The following is an 8,429-nucleotide window of genomic DNA, read 5'->3' as shown; positions in this document are numbered from 1 at the left end:
AATAAATAAATAACCTGTTAAGGGAGTGGGGAGGAGGGTGAGGATTGGTGTACTCCCACCTGATGGGCACACTGTGAGGGTATATGGCACACCTGCTGGGTACAAGACACAACCATAATGTTAGGAACCTCACCTAACAAACACCGACATTGTAATCTAATCATTTGTACCCTCATATTAATCTGAAATTAAAAAAATATAGATCCTGCTAAGCTTGTTGCCTTGGGAAAAATCCTGGATTCTGATTTATCCCCTATCTGATGACTGAAAGAGGAAGCTGGATTTCCAGATGTCCACAGCTGGCGCCAAGCACCAGGCTGGCTACAACAATCACCGTGGGAGCCAGCCAGCCAGCCTGGCCTGCCCTGCCCACACACTAGACACCTGGAAAGAGGCTGAAGCGTTGCTATGTTCTGCCTTACCCCACCAGCACGAGAATGAAAATAGCAGTGATTTAGAATTAATTCTGCAGATGAACATTTTCCAGTTTCCCAAATTTGGCGATCTTTTTTTTTTTCCCTCCCTCATTCCACTCCTTTTCTTCCATTAAATGGAGTCGTTGAAGAAGATACTTAGTTCCCATCTTTTGTGCAGGGTGAGTGGGTATTGGGTAGAGTCCAGGTTTCTCAGCTAGGCACCTGCCACCCTGTCACATCTGTCTTTTGCCAATCTCTGCAGCCTTCATTCCCGCCATTTTCTCATCAACACAGCCCCTGAACAGCCATATCCTTTCATTCTCTCTCTCTCCCTTTTTTTTTTTTTTTGAGAAGAGTCTCACTTTGTCACCCTCAGTAGAGTGCTCTGGTGTCAGAGCTCACAGCAACCTCAGACTCTTGGGCTCAGCTCATTGCCTTGCCTTAGCCTCACAACTCCCGGCTATTTTTAGAGCCAGGGTCTCACTCTGGCTCAGGCTGGTCTCTAATCTGTGAGCTCAAGCAATCCTCCCACCTTGGCCTCTAAAAGTGCTAGGTTTATAGGCGTGAGCCACTGCACCCAGCCCCAGCGAGTTTTTTTATTTTGAGTAGAGATGTGGTATTGCTCTTGCTTAGGCTGGTATGTCTCTGAGTCGTTCCACAGGCTGGTCCCATCACCTAGAGTGTCTCCTGTCCCTGGATTGCCTAGAAATTCCTGTTCATCCTTCAAAACCCAGTTCACGTTTGTTTTGTTTTGTTTTTTGAGACAGAATCTCACTCTGTTGCCCAGGCATCAGCTACGGTGTCATCCTAGCTCACAGCAACCTCCAACCCCAGGACTCAAGCAATCCTCCAACCTCAGCCTCCGGTTAGCTGTGACTACAGGTGCCTGCCAAATTGCCCAGCTAATTTTTCTATTTTTAGTAGAGTTGGGGTCTCACTCTTGCTCAGGCAGGTCTCAAAATCCTGACCTCAATTGATCCAATTTTTTTGAGACAGACTCTCACTCTGTTGCCCTGGGTAAAGTGCCATGTTGTCATAGCTCACAGCAACCTCAAACTTTTGGGCTCAAGTGATCCTCTTGCCTCAGTCTCCTGAATAGCTGGGACTATAGTTACTTGCCACAACGCTCAGCTAGTTTTTCTATTTTTAATAGAGACAGGGTTCTTGCTCTTGCTCAGGCTGGTCTTGAACTCCACCTGCCTCAGCCTCCCTAGGATTACAAGCATGAATCATCATGCCCAGCCCCAATTTAATATTTAATACTTTGCATAGACGCACTTTGGTTACCCTGGTAGCTGCTCATGACTGGATCTGCCACCATGACTTGGGGTTGTGAGGACTGGAATCTCTGGGCTGTCATTCCTTGCTCCCCTGGCCTAGAAGAATGGGGAGATCTGGCTGCAGAGAGTTGCCCTGGGGCACTATGTGGTGAGCAAGCCCAGGCTCTGGAGTCAAGCCCAATGCCCCCTTTGCCACTTCCTAGCTGGGCAGCTTTTTGTCTCCAGATTTCAGCTTCCTGCTGAAAACAACAACGTCTAAGTACAGACTTGATTGAGTGGCAGAGGAGAGAACATGCAAAGTGCCCAGAATGGGGCCAGGCCCAAAGTAGGTGCTCAGTGAATAGTGACCCGTCCCTGATCCTCTTGAGGGCCTTCTGCCCCCTCCCTGCTCTGGCACTGCCCACCAGGTTCAGCGGTGGCTGCTGCAGCTGTTATTTCCGAAAATATATCCTCTGGCTGCTTTTGTCTTTTCATCCAAGTCTTCCCCAAACCCTTCAACTTTCCCAAATCAAGGGTTTCAGAAGACAAAAAGCCCAAGCTGACCTATCCTTGCCACTGTGTTGGCAAATATCCCAGAGGGTCTTGCTCCTCCAGTCACTGAACTTGACATTCAGTTCCTTCAGTCAAATTCGCTCAGAGCTGACAAGATCAATGAGAAAAATAGGCAGAGATGATCAAAAGGGCCGACAAAGGCTCTTGGGGCAACTCTCCCAGCAGGATTTCTTGCCACACAAAAGTGCATGCAGGGGGTGTTCCATAAAAGCTCCTCTACTCACAGGCATCCCTGATGCCCAGAGACACCAAAAAATGGTTCCCATGACAACGCTGCTGCAAATGTTATATATAAATGTGTGTGTGCACTCCTGTGTGTATACAGCCAGCCACACGGAGATGCACGGAAATAAACTCTCGGTGCGATGTTTTTTCTACTCCAAACACAAAATAACCTGCAAGATTGATTGCTGGAGAAGAGGACAAAGAAGGTTTCTGAGCAAATACACTTGGAACAGACTGGCTCCAAGGGATGGGCACCTATTTATATGTGAGTCTGTTTTATTCCTGCACCTGGAACATAGTAGTTATTCAATAAATACTTGTGGAAGGAAGGACTAAGTGATGACTAAGTGGAAGACAGGGAAGGAGGGAGGGAGGAAAAGAGGCCGCCTAGGATGTCAGAGCTGGAAGGGCTCCTGTGCAACCTCCAATCTAATCTCACCCTCCCATTTTTCAGTTTTTGGCTGGGGCTGGGTTTGAACCCGCCCACCTCTGGCATATGGGGCCGGCGCCCTACACCCTTGAGCCACAGGCGCCACTCAACCCTCCCATTTTTCTGTTAGAGAAACTGAGGCTCAGAGAAGGGAAGGAACCGCACTGAAAGCCACAAAAGGAATTACTAGCAGAGCCCCAGTCCTGAAAAAGTCATTCAGCAAGCGCTTAATGAGCTAAATTTCTATCTGAATAGTACACATATATTGAGCAAATTACTACGTGCTAGCAACTAAGTACATACAGAAATTATCTCATATAAAATTTGCAAATGTGTGGCTCAGCGCCTGTGGCTCAAGAGGCTAAGGTGCCAGCCACATACATCTGGCTGGCGGGTTAGAATCCAGCCTGAGCCTGCCAAACAACAATGATGGCTGCAACAACAACAAAAAAGAAATAAAAAGTAGCTGGGCATTGTGGTGGGCACCTGTAGTCCCAGCTCCTTGGGAGGCAGAGGCAGGAGAATTGCTTGAGCCCAGGCGTTGGAGGTTGCTGTGAGCTGTGATGCCACAGCACTCTACCCAGGGCAACAGCTTGAGGCTCTGTCTCAAAAACAAAAACAAAATTTGCGAACGCGCAAGGGATGTGTTAGGAGTCCCATTTAACAGAGATGGAAACCACACCTCTGAAAGGTGAAAGTCATTTAACCAAGGTTATAGAGCTATTGGTGGTTACAGTAGGGTGTAAACTCAGGTGGCACAAGCATGGTCTCTGTTTGAACTGAGGGCTGGGGCCCAGGCCAGGGATTGTTACCTCCATTCTTGCAGATATTGGGGGTCAGAGAGGTGAAATAACTTGCTCATGCTGGGAAGCTGAGAAGAGATTAGAACTCACATTTTTAGGCACCCACTCCAGGATTCCTTTCATTTCCTTGCTGCCTGAGGAGGACCAGCACTTAAGTAATTGGAGGCTGCCTGCCATCAGCCATAAATCAGCCATGTCACTGGGCAAGGGGAGGGAATGCTGTCTGGCTGTCTTCGGGCCCCAGGATTCAGTCTCCCAGGAGGACCCAAGCCTGATTCCAGGCGTCTCTTTGGTTTTTTCCGCCCTCTGGTGGTGAAATCTTAAAACTAGTAAGAAACAGCTCACCTGAACTCCATAGTACACTCCTAAAACCAGGTTTTTGCCCTAGTGCTGAGGTACATGGGGTTGAGGTGCAGGCTCCCTGCTGCCCTGGATGTGCCATGCTCTCCTTTCTCTCTGCGTCCTGACTAGTTTCCCCACCCACTTTGGCTCTCCTCCCATGTGTTCTCTGCACAGCGTGCCAAACAGCTTTTATTTGTTTGTTTTTTAAATTAAATTAAAACAAATTTTTGAGACAGAGTCTCAAATTACCCTAATTACCTTTGGGATTTTAAAAGCTGTTTGGACCGGGCACAGTGGCTCACGCCTTAATCCTAGCTCTCTGGGAGGCTGAGGCAGGTGGACTGCCTGAGCTCACAGGTTTAAGACCAGCCTGAGCCAGAGCGAGACCTCGTCTCTAAAAAAATAGCCGGGCATTGTGACAGGTGCCTGTAGTCTGTAGTTCCAGTTACTTGGGAGGCTGAGGCAAGAGAATCGCTTAAGTCCAAGAGCTTGAGGTTGCTGTGAGCTGTGATGCCATGGTACCCTACCAAGCGTGACATAGTGAGACTCTGTCTCAAAAAAAGAAACAAAGAAAACAAAGGTAATTAGGTGGCACCTGTAGTCCAAGCTACTTAGGAGGCTGAGGCAGGAGGGTCACTTCAGCCCAGGAGTTGGAGGCTGCAGTGGGCTCTGATGACACCACTGCACCCTAGCCTGGGTAATAAAGCAAGATCCTGCTTCAGAAAACAAAATACCCCATAATTGCATTAATGTTCACAGCTATGATTTAATGAAAAAAAAAAGAACATTGTCCAACCCATGGTAACATTTTGACTGTTATGTTTAGTAATTATTATGCTGTGATTTTTTTTTTTTTGGTTAAGTATGCGGATTACTGAGACTGTGTGCTCTACGTTGTCTTATTCATTCTTTTTTCCTGGCATGGAGCTTTTACAAGTATAAATTTTATTTATTTATTTATTTATTTATTTTAAAGAAAGAAAACAAAATAAAACAAAAGCAAAGAACCCAAGCTGATCGTGTTCCTCATTCCCTTCTTACCCTCTCCGATAGCTTCCCATTGCTCTCCGGATAAAGCCCAGTCCTCATTCGGCCCATAGGACACTGCCAATGGCCACTGCTTCTCTCTTTCCCTCTGTCCTCCTCCTGTCCCTCATCTCCGGCCACACTGGCCTTTTCCAGTTGTATATGCCCAAGCTTCCTCCTAATTCAGCCTGTAGATGTGCTGTTCTTTTGGCCTGGCACACTTACCAATTTCCTGCTTGTTCTTTAAGTCTCAGTTCAAAGGTTACCTCTTCAGAGACGCACTTTATATTCCCCTGCACTTCCGATTTCACAGTGCCCTGGGGTAGCAATTACTTGCCTAGAGACTGCTTTTCTTGGTAGCTGATTCCACAAGAACCCTTTCTCCTTCCATACTCTATTCCCAACACTTAGCACAATTTCTAGCACACAGTAGGTTCTCAATATTTGTTGAATGAATGAAGGAATTGACAAAACAAATAAAAATCCCTGACAAGTATTAAGCAACACATGCCCGGAACGAGTCCAAATTCTTTGATGTTGTTGTTACCTGGGCTAAAGGGCAGTGGCATCATTATAGCCCACAGCAACCTCAAAGTCATGGGCTTAAGTGATTTTCCTACCTCCCCCGAGAAAGCTGGGACTACAATTGTACACCACCACACCTAGTTAATTTTTCTACTATTTTTCTGTAGAGACAGGATCTTGTTCTCGCTCAAGCTGGTCTCAAACTCCTGGCCTTAAGCAATCCTCCCTCCATAGCCTCCCGAAGAGCTGGGGTTGGATTACAGGTGTGAGCTACCACACTTGGTCTAAATTCTTTACATGTATTATTTAATTTTAAACCCCATTTGACAGATGAGAAAACCGAGACTCCAAGTTGTTCCCCAGCTTGCACACAGTAACAAAGGGACATGTATGGGATGGCATGAAATTGTAGGACTTCCAGAGTCACAGAAATGAGGGGAGTTTGCACCACGTGTGGGATTTTCTCCGTAGACATCCATCAGGTGCAGATTTGGAAGAGCAGAGAAACTGCTTGCTGCTGTGGGAAAGGTAGGTAGGAAGTCTCTGCCTCATCAAGGCCCTTCTGCCACAGAGAACAGAAGGCCTAGCCTGCTGGGGAAGGGCAGCAAAGCTTCCCCTTCAGAGCACCTGTGAAGACACGTTGCCGATGGGGTAAGAGAAGAGGGGTAAAAAACAATCCTGGGGTGGGGCGGCACCTGTGGCTCAAAGGAGTAGGGCGCAGGCCCCCTATGCCGGAGGTGGCGGGTTCAAACCCAGCCCCAGCCAAAAACTAGAGGAAAAAAAAAAAATCCTGGGGCGGCACCTCTGGCTCAGCCAAAAACTGCAAAAAAACCAATCCTGGGCCAGGCACGATGGCTTTGGCCTGTGATCCTAATACTCTGGGAGGCTGAAGCAGGTGGAATTGCTAGAGCTTAGGAGTTCAAGACCAACCAGGGCAAGAGTGAGACCACCACCCCCCCCCATCGCTAAAAATTGCCTGACGTGGTGGCAGGCACCTGTAGTCCCTGCTACTTGGGAGGCTGAGGCAAGAAAATCACTTGAGCCCAAGAGTTTGAGGTTGCTGTGAGCTGTGATGCCATAGCACTCTACTGAGGGTAACATAGTGAAACTCTTGTCTCAAAAAGAAAAAAAAAAAAAGACAGGAAACTCTCACATAAGAACCACCGAAGTTCTGCCACCATGGCAGAGGGGCAGAGGAGTAAGATCATTGAGGAAGCCCCATTTTCAAGACCTGGGAATCTAGAGTTTGCCTAAGACTAAGGCTGAACTAGGACAAAAGATATCCCACCCTCAGGCTAGCAAGCTACTCGAGAGGCTGAGGCAGGAGGATCACACAAGCTTAAGAGTTTGAGCTTGCTGTGAGCTATGATGCCATGGCACTCTACCCAGGGTGGCAGAGTGAGACTTTGTCTCCAAAAAAAAAAAAGATGAGTAAATTCTTACTTGATTTGTATAAGCACAAGAGTTCTAGATTGAGTGAATAGGAGTCTGAGTCACCAAAACAGAAACTTATGGCCTCTCAATCAGTGCCTAGACTTGAGCCAGTTACAGATTTGGATCCAACCCCTTGGATGGTGGGGGGAATGGGGGGGGTCTCCCTGAGGAATGACCCTGCTATGTTGCCAAAATTTACACTGTTGACTTTCTTCTTTCAGTTTTCTTATAAAGGATCTCTGGCTATTTTCTGATGGGGTAAAGGAAAAAATCAGACTTTCCTTTTTTTTTGAGACAGAGTCTCACTTTGTTGCCCTCAGTAGAGTGCTCACAGCCCCTGGTGCCTGTATAGCTGGTGCCTGAGTAGCTGGGATTACAGGCGCTCGCCACAATGCCTGGTTATTTGTAGAGATACGTCTCACTGTTGCTTAGGCTGTTCTCAAACCCATGAGCTCAGGGCGATCCACCCACCTTGGCCTCCCAGAGTGCTAGGGTTACAGGTGGGAGCCACTGTGACTGGCCAAAATAATCAGACTTTCCAAGGATTATTGGACATTGGCTCTGACCTAACCCTAATTTTTGGAGACGCAAATGTCACTGTAGTCCATCATCAAAGTAAGGGTTTATGGAGGTCAGATGATCAATAAAGTTTTAGCTTAGATCCTGCTCATGGTGGGCCCAGTGAATGCTCGAATCAGTCCTGTGGCTATTTTCTCCTTTCTGGAATGTATAATTGGAATAGATATACTCAGCAGCTGGCAGAATCCCCACATTGGTTCCCTGACCTGTGGTGTGAGGGCTATTATGGTAGGAAAGGCCAAATGGAAGCCACTAGAAATGTCTCTACCTACAAAATTAGTAACCCACAGCACGCTGCATTCCCAGAGGGATTTCAGAGATTAGTGCCCTACAAGGGCTTGAAAGGTGCAGAGGTGGTGATTCCTACCCTGTCCCTATTCAATTTGCCTGTACAATAAATAAGTCTTAGAGAATGACAGTGGATCATAATAAGCTTAACCAGATAGTGACTCCACTACAGCTATTTCACATATGATTTCATTGCTTAAGCAAACAGGCACAGCCCCTGGTGCCTGTATGCAGCTACTGATACGGCAAATGCCCTTTTCTCCATACTAGTCTATAAGGCCCACCAGAGGCAGTTTTTATTCACTGGGCACAGCTGGCTATACACCTTCACTGTCCTCCCTCACAGGTATATCAACGTTTTAGCCTGGGGTCTTAATTTGGTTCCTCAGGATCTTTTTTTTGAGACAGAGCCTCAAGCTGTCCCCCTGGGTAGAGTGCCGTGGCATCATAGCTCACAGCAACCTCCAACTCCTGGGCTCAAGCGAGTCTCCTGCCTCAGCCTCCCAAGTAGCTGGGACCACAGGCGCCC

The sequence above is a fragment of the Otolemur garnettii genome, unplaced genomic scaffold (genome assembly GCF_000181295.1).
Source record: "Otolemur garnettii isolate 467f Iridium unplaced genomic scaffold, OtoGar3 scaffold00009, whole genome shotgun sequence".
In the NCBI taxonomy this organism is placed as follows: Eukaryota; Metazoa; Chordata; class Mammalia; order Primates; family Galagidae; genus Otolemur; species Otolemur garnettii.
Note: the sequence above shows the minus strand (reverse complement) of the source record.